This window comes from Equus asinus, chromosome 16 (genome assembly GCF_041296235.1).
Source record: "Equus asinus isolate D_3611 breed Donkey chromosome 16, EquAss-T2T_v2, whole genome shotgun sequence".
Taxonomy (NCBI): domain Eukaryota; kingdom Metazoa; phylum Chordata; class Mammalia; order Perissodactyla; family Equidae; genus Equus; species Equus asinus.
Window position 1 is genome coordinate 9,571,169 of NC_091805.1, and position 17,527 is coordinate 9,588,695.

The window sequence follows — 17,527 nt, forward strand, 5'->3', positions numbered from 1 at the left end:
TCCTTCATTGCACAGGCCTTGAAAAATCACATTTCAATGCATACCAAAGAGAATTGGAAAATGAAACAATTCCATTAAATGATGTGTTTTCAAAAACCAGTCTTATTTGCTGCTTTCATCTTACTCTGTTGCCAAAACTATTGTAATGCAGAAGTTAGAAATCTAGTAAGAAGATTCAATTTTATCTGAATAAAACAAAATGAAATTTAGTTGTGGTGCTCCAAATCTAAGATCCATCTCAATTAAAACAATTTTTTTTTTCTGTAGATTCTCTGAGTCTACATCAATTGCCACACTATCTGCCCTCCAGGTAACTGTAACTTTGTTAATGGAAACCTGGAATGTTTAGAATATGATTAAGTCACCTCTCCATTTATTTGGCTGATCACACATCCTAGACAGGAGAGAGCTATACTTCCAACATGGTGGTTGGCTGATATGCTATTTCAGGTATACAGAGGTAAGCTGACAAAAGCAACAGTTGTCTTCAAAGTCCATATTCTTAAAATCTGATTTTACAATCATTTTCTTAGCTCAAACTTGTGGCCTGCTTTGATTCTAATACACAAATATAATACTGATTTTCCATTGTTCCCTTCTTTTGCTCTTAATTTCACCCTTACAATAAAGATAATCCAGGTAAACGTGTCTGTGAAAACTATTGAAAAATACAGAGGAGCCAGCCCTCATGGCCTAGAGGTTAAAGTTCAGCGCGCACTGCTTAGGTGGCCACGGTTCACTTCCTGGTCGCAGAATCACACCACCCATCTGTCAGTAGCCATGCTGTGGTGGCATCCCACATAGAAGAACTAGAATAACTTACAAGTAGGAAATACAACCATGTAACGGGGCTTCAGGGAGGGGAAAAAAAAAAAAGAGTGAGATTGGCAACAGATGTTAGCTCAGGGCAAATCTCTCCCTGAAAAAAAAAAAAGATAGGGAAGACAAAATCTTTATTCACATCCAAGAATTTTTAAAGTAAAACTTGAATTATAAATTAAAGGCAATATTAAATGGAAATTAAATATGAGGAGAATTGATACATCATATCAGAATTAAATATCCCAGTTGGGCTGTACAAAGTGAAGCCAATTACAAGTGAAAAGGTATACTATTGTACAACTTTGTAAAAACAAATTTGTTAGGATCTAACTATATTAAAATATTTTTGGCTATTCCTATTTTTGTGTTCTGACATAATTTTAAGAAATTATATCCCCCAAAATGCTTTCTTTTGATAACAAGCATACATTATAACCTGTTTGAATAATCAACTATTGTCTACTTCTTAAATAAACCATTAAATATAGTGTGTATAAGTGTTATCGTTTTTGCTATTTAAACATTACAAAACTATGAACAGTCTTTTAAAGTATGGAGGATAGAAAGAAACACATTAATTTGTATGCATACCAGGAAACAAAGTGAATAATGAAAAGAGGGAAGCAATAGGTTTCTTAAAGAAGAAGCTAGTATTTTTTTTTCTCTCCTAAATAGCTAAATGGAAGACTCTGAAAAATTCAGAGCAACTACAAGAAGCCGTATGACAAAATGTCACCAACATCAGGACCAGGACATCACTCAACTAGAGAGAGCATCATTCACATCTATTGAATGTTTCACTGCACAACCTACATAACCGTATTGAGGGATTCCTCTTCAACCCCACCACTGAACAATGTCCTTATTTACAACTATCAGAATTACTGGTAAATATGTATGCATTGCATAAATCAGTAGCTACAGAGGCAGTGAATGGATGCCATTGCCAACACTAGCTATCAGTAATATAACACTAATATAAAGACACTGAGGAAAAACAAAGCATAAACGCATGGTCAACATCTTAATTTCCCTACCGGATTCCTGGTACTTTAAGTCAGCCTGTTATATATTCCATTCACCATACATCAGCTAGTGCAAAAGGCGAGCTCTGAGTATTCTCTTGTTCTTACACAAATAGTTCGGTTTCCATCCTGAACTAATCCTTGCTCTGTTCTCAGACTTATCTTACTAGACTTGAATTCCAGATTTGAAACTTCTGGTTGCTTTGCCAAGGATTTAAACCCTGGAGTTCACTAGTTGTCTGTAATTTGCTCGGTTGCCTCTTTGGACTTTTTTGCGCTTTACATAGTAATTCTTTACTTTAGTTTTGAACCCAAAGAAACCAATCTTGTCTTTAGACACTTGTCTGGCTTTCCCTCTATTCCCATTACTCTTCTAACAAGGAGAGAGAATGTGGATATAGTACATTAAAATGCAGAGGACAATTCAGTTCATGCAATGTAACTCAACTTAGTCCCAAAAGTAGAGGAGAAAGACCAAGGCTGAAGGGATGTAGGGAGCTAAGGCGTGGATGGGGAGTATTACCAAAGCCAAGACTACAATATTTATGGGGGATATGTACTATCCTAAGGTACTCATTCTAAATCTAGATAATTTATAAAAACATTGTGCAATGCTTTTATCTCTCAGGGTATCAATTATAAATGTTTGTGAGACAGAAACACATTGTGATATGGCAGATCTTTTCTTGTCACAGATTTTGCCATTCTCCATGAGTGCAGCGACGGTTCCTGTTTTGTTCTTCTCTGTGTCTCTAGCTCAAGCACAATTCCTGAAACATCATACACTTGGTAAATGTTAACTGAACAAATAAATACATACATTGATTAATGTATTAATAAAGCCCTGTAAGGATAGAGCACAGAGAATCTAAACTAAAGTAAACACTTATATTCGAAGAAGTTGCCACTTCTCTTTCAGAGTTGTGAGGAAGAGAAAGAACTTTAAAAAGAGGTGTCATCCTGCTGACATCCTGAAGTGACAGGTGATGGCACTGGTGAGAACAGCCTCTGTACAGTTATCAAAGATTCTTTTCAAGATTATAAAGACTAACAAAAACTTTAAATACAATTTTGAAGAAAAAAAGGTAAGTACTATCTATAATCTATACAATAGTTTTTCCTTTGTGCATAATCTCTTCCAGGTATAGATGGACTTCTCAAAAAATAGAGAGCTGAAGAAATTCCACAAGCTTTCAATGATAACACTATTATCACATCTTCAAAGAGAAATCTGGAAAACAGTGTGCAGCTATGCTTTATAATCTCTCTCTCATATTGATTTCTGATAAGAACTGGACAGAAAGAGCTCTGTATTGGCCACTAAACAATATCTAGATTTGGCTTTATGGTTTGGTAAGGCCATGAACATACTTTATATTCCATAGAGAAATTGTTAGCCACAGCATTAGATTTCTACAAAGTACTAATATGTTTCCGAAAAATATCTGACAAAATAAATCTTTCTTCCCCTGATTTCTAGGCTGTTATACTTCACTAGTTTTCCTCTCACCTCTCTGGCCATTTTTTTTCACTTTTTCAAAACTTTTCACATCTTCACATTCCTCAAATATTGTTTCTGTCCTATTACTCCTGTTTCTTTCATTGAGCACACTCCTTCAGGGGATCTCGTTCATTCATTTGCAATTCATTACTGTCTATGTATTGACAAGTCCCTGATGGATCTATTTAGCCCATATCTATATCTTGAGTCTTAGACACACGTATTCAACTGGCCATCTCCACTTGTATGCCTCACAGACATCTCAAAGTCAACACACCAAAAGCAAACTTACCTTTCCAACCATATCTGCAACTCCTCCTGTGTTCTAAGTCTCAGTGAGCACTTCGACCATCACCCAGTTGCTCAAGTCAGAAACCTTGGTATCAACTTTGACAGTACATTTTATCTCAGTCTATACATCCATCAGTCACTGTTTCCTGTCAATTTTACCTCTTAAGTAATTCTCAAAGCTCTTCTAGGGGACTCCTGTCTCAGTTACTGATCTTGGAATGCACATACTCAGATGATATGCCAATGATTTCATACTGCTTTGCCAGGTAATTTTAATTCCCGAACACTTGCCCAGAAACAGTCATCTCACTTTTCAAGGCTGCTCCGAGGGAATATATTTTGTTAGAGTCTCATAGCCATTTACTACTAAATGGTACTTTGCAATTGAACTTTTAAAATATCCTTGGAATGCTTCATTTACATTTTATGATTGTAATTATTTCCTGTCAGCTTGCTATCCACCAGCATATTTGGTATCATGCAAGTATCTCTTCTGTGCACTACACCATGGAGAGTGATTAGGCACGTGGGGTCTAAAACTTGCCTGCCTGGCTTCAAATCCTAGCTCTCCCATTCACCAGCTATGTGATCGTATACAAGGTATCTAACCTTCAGTTTACTCATCTGTGATGTATGAGGATAATAACAGAACCTGACTCGTATGAGTGTTGTGAGGATTATGCAGGTTAATGCAAGTAAAGTGCTTAGAACACTGTGCGATACATCACAGGATTAGAAAAAAAGAAAACCTTATTAGTCGGTATTATGATGCACAGGTTTAGGCTTGCCAAGGAGGTTGGTGTAGATAAATACTGTTTTCATGGTGAGAGGTTACTATATTCAAGAATCGGTGCCTTTGTCTTAACATGATATTCAATTGGAACCAGAAATGAAAATAAGGAAGTCACTCATGAGGCATTAACAGCAATGACCAGTTCAGTTCTCATGTCCCTGTAGGAGATCAGTAAATGCATCTGCCTTGTAGATCTGCAGAGGAAACTGAAGGTCGATCTCATGTTGGAGTCGCTTCCTCTCTGCCTGAATTCCCAAGGACAATTCAACCTTCTTGATTAATTTCTATCCTTGCTTAAATATATATATATATATATATATATATATATATATATATATATAAACTATCCTTGAATACTCACTGGTCTAAAAATGGCATTCAAAGATGGTTTTCAGCTTTGAGTTTCTGATGGGAATTGTAGGCTGATAGAAGGTCCTTACGCCTCTTTCTCCTCATATAGCTGATCTTACTGCTGCCCAAAACACTATCCTTCAATTCACCCAGGGAACTTCTTTTCATCCTTCAGATCTCTGCCTAAACAATATCTCCTCAGAGAAACACTTACTGAGTTTTCACTGCTCTGCACAGTAACTTCATGTTACATACTTCCAAAAAACAAAACTAACAAGAAAATCCTGCACTAATGTTATGTGGCATATACAAGCTTGATATTACTTATTTAATTATCAGTAATTTTTAAAATATTTATCTTTCCTTTTATACTTTAATTTCTGTGATATAAAAGGATACATTTTATTCTGTGCTTAGTATGACCTCTATACATATTCTTTGACTATACAATTAAAGAAAGGTAACATAATAGAAAGTCCAGAAAATTTTCCATTTCATTAGATAAGGAAGATTAATCTTATTCATTATTCACCATGTCACCACACATAAATATAATATTTATTTTTTGTTGATTCCTTATTATGTGTAAAGTACCATGCTAAATACTTTTATTATGAATTCCTCAGTTAACTTAGGTAAATGTATGAGGTAGATTCCATTATATAGAATAAGACTCTAATGGTTAAAGAGGTTAAATATCTTGCCAACGGACACAGTGACAGATATGAAACTCAGAACTAATGCCAAAACCTACCTGCCTGATCTACATACCATTGAAATGCTGCATTAGTTCACTCATTTATAAATGGTGATAATAAAAATGCTTCTTCACTGCAAGAACTAAATTAGGTCATATGTATGTAATCCTTGCTCTTAGAACTATAAAGTCCTCTATAGATGTTAATCAAAATGTTATTTGTTTTTGTATTAGATTTTTATGGTTGCCATAACAGATTACTACAAACTTATTGGTTATAACCATACAAATTTATTACCTTTCAGTTCTGGAGGTCAGAAGTCCAGCACTGGTCTATGGTAACTGGAATAATGGGTCCCTCAAAGATATCCATGTCCTAGTCACAGGAGTCTGTGTCTCTCTTAGCTTACATGGCAAAAGGGACTTTGCAGATGGGATTAATGTTAAGTACCTTGAGATAAGGAGATTCTATTGGAGGGCCCAATGTAATCTGCTGAGTCCCTAAAAGTAGAAGAGAAAAGTTAGAAGAGAACGCCAGAGAGATGTGATAAATCATCACTGCTGACTATGGAGATGGTGGAGGCACCAGCCAAGGAAAACTGTGGCCTCTAGAAACTAGAAATGGTCCTCGGCTGACAACAAGAAGTTGAGTCTCCTCTAGAGCATAAAAAAAGAAACTCAGTAGGTCAAAACTTTGCTTTGAATCTGGTGAGACCAGTACCAGATTTCTGACCTACAGAAGTGTAAGATAATAAATTTGTGCTGTTTTAAGCCACTAACTTTGTGGTAATTTGTTACGGAAACAATATAAAACTAATATAGGGTCTCACTGGACTAAAATCGACATGTTGGCAGTGTGAGATTCCTTTCCAAAGACTTGATTATTCGCTCAATCAGGCTGTTGGGAGAATTAAATTTCTTGCTATTATAATACTAACTTCCTTACTTCTTTGGTGGACGGCCATTCCCAGCTTCGAGAGACCACCCTCATTCCTCGGCTCCTGGACCTCTTCCTCCATCTTGCAAGCCAGCAAATGGTGAGTCAAGTCTCTCTCCTACTTTGAGTCTCTACTCCCTCTTCTCCAGTCTCATCTCTCTGAACCACTCTTTTGTCCTCCTCTTCTAGTTTTATGGACTTGTGTGATTAAATTGAGTTGATTTACCTAATCTGAGATAATCTCCTCATCTCTAGTCCTTAACCTTGGTCACATCTGCAAAGTCTCTTTACCACGTAAGGGAACATAGTCATAGATTCCAGGATTTGGGCATGGATAGCTTTGGGGGCCATTTTTCTGTATACCACAGCTCTTCATTAGTCTTTGCAGCTCTACTTCGACATACAAATTGTAATTTGTCTATAACTTTCAGAGACAGCAGAAAAAGAAAAATGTGTGGTCTAATTTATAAAGTTTCTGAGTTCATTAATACCTCTGAAAAATATGAGTGAAGGTCAGAAAGACAAATTTAATTACAAGATTGCTTTGGAAACAAAATATTTTCATGAGAATGTACCACAAATCTAATAGGTAATGTGATACTGGCAAGTTTTGTTAGAGCACAGAAGGAGTGAGAGCCAGAAATAGTGAGGTTTGAAGGAACAGTGAAGAAGAGGGTGTTTGGGCAGATGAAATTATGGAAGTCATCTACTGAAATGACTGTGGCAGATTTCAGAAGCAAACAAAAGCAACCCAGTAAATAAAAAGCTCCAGGTTTTAATTATTTTGTTACGTATTTATCATAGTCCACCAGACAACACTGAAGGCAAGTTCTTAAATCAGCTCACAACCAACTGTTTCTTTCCTTCCTGTCTGATTTCTTTCTTTCCATTCATGCATTCAATGGATATTATGCAAGATCACTGACTAGTGAGCAAGACTGTTCTTTCAAAGAACTTACAATTTACCTGGGAAAAAAAGTACAATCAACAATTTCAATAAAATGTGATAAGTACTATATTTGGGTTAAATATAGGATGCTATGCTGTCATAATTGTGCTACCATCATTTCAAGGAAAATTCCTAAAAGTTTGGTTAGGTGAGAGCATTAATTTAGCGAGAATGGGTAGAGGTGAGGCTGGAGTTTTCAGCAGAAGTCAGAGCCTAGAAAGTCTTTTAGCTTTCCAAGGAATTTGGATTTTAACTTAAGGAATGATTGGAGTGTTGTAAATAAGAGTATGACAAATTTGAATATTTTAAAATATTATATTTTTAAAAAGATAACTTTGGAATTCTGCTCCCAGTTATATTTAGGAACAAAGACCATACATACCTTCTTGTCATAAACTGCTATGGAAAAGAACAAAATATATGAAACAGCTCTTTTCAGCTATTGGACAATAGGCAACACATAACCAGGATCCCTGGAGCAAATCAGGTGAGCCCCACCATTGATCTCCATGACTTTCTATCTGGAGGCAGTTTTCAAACCCCATGATCAGGGAGGTGTAAACCAGAGCCCAGTGTCATTACTGAATTGAGCATAGAGAGATTGGAATTCTGGCAGGTCAAGGGGGCTAGGAGTAGTGGTGCAGAGCTCTAAAGAGAAGGAACCCACACAGACAAAGAGCTACAGAAATCAGCATGTGTTTCCTTATCTTAGCTGAAGACTAGGCTGTGCATGCACAGGGAGAAATCTCAAAAGTTGGCGGAAGAACCACTGGAGAGTTTGCAGGCTGAACAATTCCTAGACCTCAAACAAGGTGAGGAGACATTTGATCTCCAACTATCAAGAATGGGGAGTCCTTCGTAATCATCAGAGCATTCAGCAAAGACTCTAGCAGGCTTACGTCTTAGTCATAGGCTGAAAAAGAGCTGGAGTAAACACTCTTTGAGACCTGTTCTTTAATGCTTAAAAACAGGGTTCAATTGGACAAAATGATCTGTAAGTAACACATCTGCTGTAAGAAAAAAGCTCCACACTTTCTAAAGCAACAAAACAAAATCCAGATTTTCAGCAATATAACAACACAATTTCCAGTATCCAATAAAAAAATTACTGTATATTTAAAGAAGCAGGAAAATTGTAAAGAATAACTAAGAGAAAAGTCAGTCATCAGAAAGAGACCTAGAAATGATAGAGATAATGGAATTCTCAGGCAAAGATTTTAAAATAGCAACCTATTATAATTATGTTTAAATATTTAAGCAAAAACATGAATACAATGAAGAGAAGTATACAAAATAGAAAAAAATAGCCCTAGTCCAACAAAAATTCTTGACATAGGAATACAAAATATCTCAAATGAAATATTAATTGGATGAAATTAACAGCAGGTTAGATACTAAAACAAAAAATAAGATGAAGCTTGAAGGCATAGCAAGCTCATTTAACATCTATCCAAACTAAAGCAGAGGGAGAAATACAAATAACAAACAAACAATTAAACAGAGTCTTGGTGATATATAGAACAATATAAAATTTTCTGATATATGGATACTAGGGTCCCATAAAGGGTATAGCAAAAAATATTTGAAGAAATTAAGGCTAATTATTTTCCAAATTTGATGCATACAATAAAATGGCAAATCCAAGAAGTTAGAATCTCCGAGCAGGATAACCACAAATAAAATCACTCAAAAGCACATTGTAATCAAAATGCTGAAAACCAGTGAGAAAGAGAAAATCTAAAAAGTAGCCAGAGGCAAAATACAGATTACATACAAAGAAACAGAAATAAGAATTCCTTAGACTTCTTGTCTGAAACTATACAAGCCAGAAAATGATGGAACAACACCAGAAAAAGAATAAAGGCCTATAATCAATGCTTTAGACTTCATCTTAAGAAGATAGAAAAGAGAAACAAATAAAACCTAAGGCAAATAAAATTATGGAAATCATAATGTGTGGAAATTAGTAAAATTAAAAGTGGACAATCAATGGAGAGAATCAATGAAACCAAAAGCTAGTCTTTTAAAAGATGGCTAGAACTTAGCCAGACTGATAAAGAGTAAAAAGAATGGTAACACAAATTACTAATGTCGGAAGTGAAAGAGAAGAAATTACTAAAGTCATAAGAAAAACTGAATGGCTAATCAGCAAATAATAAGTAAAACCACCTAACACTTAACTCAAGAATTTAGATTAAATGCATGAATTCCTTAAAAGACACAAATCTACAAACTTATTTAGAAGAAATAGAAAACCTGAATATGTAATATATATTCAATTATAAGAAATTGAATTTATAATTAAAAAATTACCCACACAGAAATCTCCAGGATCATATTTATTACACTTTTAAGGAAGAAATAATATCAAACCTGCACAAATTCTTTCTGAAGATGGAGGAGGAGGAAAACTCCCCAATTCACTTTATGAAGATAATATTACCTTAATATCAAAACTAAAGACATCAAAAGAAAAAACATACCCCCTGTGAAGATAGACTCAAAAAATCTTTTAACAAATTTTTAGTAAATAAACCCAGCAATATTTAAAAGTGATAATACACTATGACCAAGTGTGGTTTATTCCAAGATTGAAAGTCTGGTTATACAACTGAAAATAATCAAACATTCATTCAAAATTTTTTTTAAAAGTTTCAGAAAACAGAATTGAAGGAAACTTTCTCAACCTGAAAAAGCTTCGATGAAAACCCTACATCTGACCTCATATTTAATGATGTAAAGCTAAATGCTTTCCCCCTAAGATGAGGCTAAAGGCAAAGTTATCCACTCTGCCTCATATATCACATCTTATACATAAATTAATTGAACAGTGATCATTGACCTAAGGTGAATCATAAAATTATAAATATTCTAGAAGAAAACAAAAGAGAAAATCTTTGTGACCTTGACTTTGGCTAAGAATTCTTAGATATGACACCAGAAGTACAAACCATACAAGAAGATGCTGATAAATTTGATTTCATCAAAATCAAACAAAGCTTTGGCTTTGCAAAAGACACCATTAATTAAATAAAAGGCAAGCCACACAATAGGAGAAAACTTTTGTAAATCACATATTGGCCAAAGGACTTGTGTCTAGAATATATAAGGAAGTCTCAAAACTCAGTAAAAACACAACTCAATAAAGAAATGGGAAAAAGATCTAAATAGATAGTTTATTAAAGAAAATACTCAGATGGTAAATAGGCACATCAAAGCACAATGAACACAATTAGTAATTAAGAGTTAGGAAAAGCAAAACCAAAACAAGATTCCACTGTATATGTATTAGAATGGTTAAAATTAAAAACAAAAACAAAATCACTGATTAGTGCTGGTAGGAAGCAGAGCAACTAGAGCTCTTCTCTGATTCTGGTGGGAGTGTGAAATTATTCAGTCACTTTGGAAAACAGCTTATTAGTTTCTCATAAAATTAGACATGCATTTACCATGCTACCTAGCATTCTCACTCCTTGAGAAATAGAAACTTATGTTTAATACAAATGTTTATATTAGCTTTACTGACAATTGCTAAAAACTGGAAACAACCTAAATGTCCTTTAACTAGCGAATGAGTAAGCAAATTGTGGTACATCCATATAACGCAATACCACTTGCCATTAAAATTATTCATTTTATATACAATACTGATGAATCTCAATGACATTTCACTAAATAAAAGAAACTAGACTCAAAAGGCTACATATTGTATTTCATTTATATGACATTCTCAAAGTAGCAAAACTATAGAGGTGAAGAATAGATCAGTTTTTGCCAGGTGTTGGGGGAGGGGACATTAACTAACTACAGAAAGGCAGCATTAGGGAATTTCTTAGAGAGGTGAAACTGTCCTGTATCCTGACTGTGGTGGTGGTGGATACACAATGATGCATCTGTCAATACCCATAGAATTGTACACTACAATGAGTGATTTTTTCACTTTATGTAAATTTAAAGACAAAACTATATTGATATACTATTATATATGCACTAAAATGGCCAAATTCAAAAAGACTTACAATACCAAACATTGGTGACGAGGGGCAGTGTGTGGCACAGCACTCTCCCAAGAACTCACACCAAAATTCCTCTTTCCCAACCTTCTTAGTCATACAAGAAAAGAGAGTTTTAGAATCTCGTGCATAACATAGTCGATTTTCTGCTGGCCTCTTATTTCCTTAGTCTAAACTGATTCAATCCCTTTCCTCCTCCCCTCCTAAGTTATTATTCTCATATCTTACTCTAACTTGTGTTGTGAGTTTGTGGTTAAAGTGACAAGATTGTCTTTGTTTTTGGTGTTTTCCTTCCCTTTAGCCTAATGCTATAATTGAATATTTGCTATCCTATTCTGATTCTGTCTACCTATTTATCTCCTTACTCTGTGTTTTGTGACCCCTTTCTCCCTTTTCTTCTTTGTCCAGGTATGAGCGCCTTCTTGAGGATTTCTTGTGGGGGGAGGGAGGTCTCATGGTAATGAAGTCCCTTAGCTTTTGTTTGGAAAAGATTTAATTTCTCCCTCATATCTGAAGGATATTTTTGCTGGATAGAGTATTCTTGGCTGAAGATTTTTATCTTTTAAAGTTTTGAATATGTCTTTCCATTCTCTTCCAGCTTGTAAGGTTTCTGCAGAGAAATCTGCTGAAAGTCTGATAGGGGTTCCTTTGTAGGTTATTTTCTTGTGCCTTGCTGCCCTGAGTATTCTTTCTTTGTCATTCATTTTTTACCAGTTTTATTACTATATGCCTTGCAGTAGGTCTTTTTACATTGACAAATCTAGGAGATCTGAAAGCTTCCTCCACACGTTTCCCTCTCATTCCCTAAATTTGGGAAGTTCTCTGCTATTATTTCTTTGAGCATTGCTTTCTGCTCCATTCTCCTTCTCTTCACCTTCTGAAATACCTATAATTCTTATGTTGCATTTCCTCATTGAGTCAGATATTTCTCAGAGACTTTCTTCATTTCTTTTTAGCCTCAGTTCTCTCTCCTCCTCTGTCTGGAGCATTTCAACATGTCTATCTTCGATTATGCTGATTTGCTTCTCTATGGTGTCCACATGAGCATTCAGGGAATCCATATTTTGTTTTATTTGTGTCTTTCATCTCTAGTATTTCTGATTGACTCTTCTTTATAGTTTCAATCCAAAGAGAGAGTTTTAGGAGTATTCTAATTGGTTCTTAGTTAATCATGTTTTAGAAGTTCCATATAGGTAATACGAATTACAACTCATTTTGTTATCTATTGCCATAGGATTTCAGCTGAATGTTCCATTTCAGCACCCTATTATATTAGCTTTGTGACCCAGAGCCCTCTGTGAATAATATACTCTGTACTCCAGAGTCTGGCCAGTGATCAGACTTTGACTTCTCTGATATTTAATTACTATCATAAGTTCACGTAAAGAAATAGTACTCATAAAGGATTACATGAAGGAAATTCATTCATTTTGTAAGTCATTTTAAATTTCTCCTCTCAGATATGCCAGTATATTAGAAAACTGTACCTCTTCACTACTTTATTTTAGTTCTTATTAAAATTTCCTTTACCAAATTTTGCTTTGGTGTTATCATACCAGTCTTCAATGAGGGACATTCTAAGAAAGACCATACGAAACTTCCTATTATATTTTTATCAGAAAAATGATTGACGTCCTACTGCGATAATCAATGTGTCCACTTACTCAGCAAGCCCTGGTGGTCTGGTGGTTAGGATTCAGCACTCTCACCACCACAGTCAGGGAGTCACCCCACCCATCAATTGTCATATTGTGGGGGCTGTGCATTGCTGTGATGCTGAAAGCCATTCCACCAGTATTTCAAATACCACCAGGGTCACCCATGGTTCACAGGTTTCAGTGGAGCTTCCAGACTAAGACAGACTAGGAAGAAGGACCTGGCCACGCACTTCTCAAAATACTGGCCACAAAAACTCTAGGAACAGCAGTGGAACATTGCCTGATAGAGCACTGGAAGGTGAGAGGATGGCACTAAAAGACCAGGCATGTTCCCCTCTGCTATAAACGGGGCAGCTAGGAGTCAGAATCAACTCAACAGCACTAACAACAGCCACTTACTGAAGACCCATGGAAGGAATTCTTTATGCACTTTAGTACTTGGAAAAGCTCTACTTCTGGCATTCTAATTTGCTTTCATATTATGATCCACACTCTTATAAACTGGTTGTTTTCCTTTTTTTCCTAGGCCATTAGGAAATTAGGAAATGTAAAGCCAAGATAAAGGAAAATATACTTTTGACGTCTCTACACCTAGTGGTGTTTTGAGGTTCATTAAGTAATGTGTGGATATATCAAGACATCATAAATAAGAATATAAAGCCAAAGATATTTGGAAAATAGCAATATTACATATAATGGAGAACTATGTTAAAATAAATAGATTAGATGACTTTGTATTGGATATTACCATTGGATCTTGGAATTTTACTTTGTTTACAAACAGAAATATTTGCAGAGCAGACAGAAAGCAAAGAAGCATGGTGCCTAGTAAGAATGCTATGATAGTGATGACATTGCCTTGAGATCATCAAGTAACATTCAAGTGACTAATCACAGAGAGGCTTCAAAAGGTCATTTAGCATCTTCAGAAAGTAGACAGATATCAACAGCTAACTCAAAATGTGTTCAGATGGATGCCCTTGCCAAAAAAAGGAGAGATTTTACAACAATTATAAAGAAAGAAATGATAAAGAATGTGGGCCTCAGAGCAGATGCACTGGGTTTCATGTGACCTGGGGCAACAATTTTAACCTCTCTTGGGATCAGTTTTCTCATATGAAGAAAGAAAATAATATGTACTTCATAGGGCTACTAGGAGAATCAAATGCAAGAACATGTATAAAGCCCTGTGCAAAATCCCAATAAAATTAAAACAAATTTTTATTGATAAAAATGCATTAATAAAAATAAAGTTGAAATTAAGAAGTGCTGTTCAGTGCCGACAGTATCTGTATTTAAGAGGTAAGAATTGTGTTGTCAGATCTCACAACGTAATTTGGTTTTGCTAAGCAAAGCCGACAGAGCCAGAGAAGCTGTCTGATGGTTTAAAGTGGAGGAAACAACACCTATGCCTAGTCCTATCAGGTGGAGATCTCAGTCACTCAATGCTGCAAAGGTTAGATCCTTTCTAACTGCCTTCACACATTTTGGATTTTGCGACCATTTTTCTAGCCTCTCTACATTTGATGGTTTGAGACTCATTTTCCCCGGAGAATAACTGATTCAATTTTCAATGGGGAGGTAAGTCATTGTTTTTCCTTTCAAAATTTAAATTGCAAAAAAAAGAGAAAAGCGAGATGATATATCGTACAGTATACTGGGGAAGAATACCCTCTCCACCTCCTCCCACCCCCACCCCTAACATGCAGACCTTCGTCCAGAGGGATAGATTATGAAAATAAATGCCTGCAAAGGAACCGGCTGTCACTGTTTATATGGTTGTTTGCAGCTAGGTTCTGTTCTGACCAGGTTGAGTCCATTACCAGCAATGTATTTACTGTCTCTCTGAATGGAGCCATATGTTCTTGGTCTGCACCATGTGAAACCTCTGTTAACGTTCCATTTGCAAGTACTGTAACTTATCTGAATGCACTAGTCTACATATGCTGTAGTCTAATAAAACCATCTTCTCCAAGTGACAATAGTTGCAGTTACAGAAGGTTCAACTGGGTATCAGGAAATATTGTTCATGCTTCCACTATGCCTATAACTCACTGTACGGCTTTATATCTCTCAGCTTATTCGTTCCTCATTTCCACAGCTGAAAATAGGAATTGTTTTGTTCCTAGTATTACTTTTGTTGAGTAAACTCCAGTCATGGACACTCTCTTATTCTCTGTCATATAAAACAGCCCAGTGCTTATGTAGCTGTAAGCTAACGCTACTCATGTGCCAGAACTCTCCTGTGTGTCTGTACATTTTTCATAATTTTCATCAAGGTCAAGGACTTAATCTACAGTTATTTTTTTAAGCTACACTGAACGTCTAATAGAAGTTTGTTCCAGAAAGAAATATAATGCTTCAATAAATGCTTTTGACTAACAACGCTGATTATTATGGGCTGAATTGCATAAACCCAAAAAGTCATATATTGACATCCTAACCCCCAGTGCTTCAGAATGTGATCACATCTGCAGATAGGGTCCTTAAAGAGATAATTAAGTTAAAACGACATCATTAGAGTGGGCCCTCATCCAAGAACTGGTGTCCTGATAAAAAGAGGAAATTTAGACGCACATATGCACAGAGGGAAGACGATGTGAAGACACAAGGAAAAGATGGCCATCTACAAGCCAAAGAGAGAGGCTTGGAACAAATTCTTCCCTCAGGGCCCTTAGAAGAAACCAACTTTATCAACATCTTGATCTTGGACTTTTAGTCTCTTGAACTGTGAGAATATACGTTACTGTTGTCTAAGCCACTGGCCTGAGGTACTTTGTTATGGCAGCACTAGTAAACTAATACAGATGCCATAGAAGGCAGTAAAGGCAAATCTTGTCTGTGAGGATGCATTACTTATATTTAAAATGCTCAAAATTTGATATACTGCCTTTTATTATCAGTTGACTTGTTGTTCTGTTTTACTTTTTACAAATTCCAAATATTTGTTTCTATTATTTATCCTCAAATAGCATGTAAAGTATCACAGGATGTATATGAGAGCCTGTCATTTTTTTACGCATTCAGACTTCTTGAAAAAACTCTTGCAACATGTTTAAAAGAAATCAAAGCAGTCGTCAAGTCACTATTCCATCTCTGCCCCCTTTATATTCTCCTCTGTCTCTATTCTTACACTCCATCCTCTTCCCAGTAAACCAGGCATCCCTTTTGTATGCTTAGAAGTCTCCTTGTTTGTACCAATCCCTTGATCCCTCTTACAGAACTTCGCCCAAATCTAAAGGAAAAAATCCATAAGATTTTCTGTTATAAGCAAAAAAGTACTGCTTACTTCATATTTGAAGCTTGTCCTGGGGAAATGGATAAACTAAGAATTTGAGTTACAAGGTGTCATGGAAAAGAGTTTGAGGAAATAAAATTATGCCACTCTCTGGGGAAAGAGTTCTAAAATCCATCATGGTTTTGCCCCAAAAACCTTAAGCCTTTGGTTTCTGCAAAAGGACCATTTTGGTTAGTTAGCCCTTCTTGAACATGAACCAATGTGATGATATATGAGGCTTAATGAGGAGGTTCTGTTCTTAACTCCCTACTCTTCCTACAGCCAGTAACTTAGAAACAGGGAACTCAAAAGTTCTGGCTTATTAATACATAGAAAATGTTTGCTACATTTGCTAAGTTAAAGAATGGAAGGTAATTGAATAAAAGAACCAGAGAATGAAACAGGAATGAATATACAAAGTAATGAATCGCCTGGCCTTTGCACCTTGACCATCACTGCATCTGCTACCTCCTCAATAGACCGTGCCCTCTTCTTGGTGGATCTGGAACTATTATCTAACAATGGATGCAAAGCAATTGTTATCATCATCTTCTGGGGACCTCATGCTTGCAGTGAGGGGGAAACCTTCTATCACCGTTGCATTACTGGATCTTTCTAAAGTTTCTGGACAGATTACATAGACCTTACTGTCTTCTAAATGTCAAGACCAAAGTGAGAAAGGCAGAAACTTTAGAGTACTTAGGATTCAAAAATTTCTAGTTTTACAAAATATAATTTCACGAACCCATAAAGGGGCATGTGCTCAACCTGATGGCTATATCTCTATACTGCCTATTCACTAAGAAAAGAAAGCTAAACTGACAAGGTAGTTGTGATAAAGGTGGACAATGGAATACAATCATTCTCCTTTTGATTATTAGATATTACTATATGATTATAAGAGGAAATAAGAAGGAAATGACAACTATATTGAAGAAAAAAAACGAATGCAGAGATGATAGATATCCAAGGGCAATTAAATTTTTTTAGACAAATAAAGGAAGTATTTCTATTGTACAATATAATCACAGTGTATAGAGGAATATATTAGTTGGTGATAGGAATACATTGGTTCAATAAAAGTGGTAAAACCCATTGACTTTGTCAAGACTATCTCTATGCAACCGGAGGGAAAAGAAACTCCTTTGAAGCCCTAAGTGCTTTTGTCTGTGCAGCTAAATCAGAGAGCAGGGTACAAATGGTCTGTTCACAT

General features: G+C 35.8%; 1 protein-coding gene across 2 annotated transcripts in view; it reads right to left on the reverse strand.

The window, feature by feature from the left end:
- NEGR1 (neuronal growth regulator 1) overlaps nucleotides 1-17,527 on the reverse strand; it is an 824,026-nt gene that overhangs the window by 274,237 nt on the left and 532,262 nt on the right. The gene's annotated exons all lie outside the window — the stretch shown is intronic.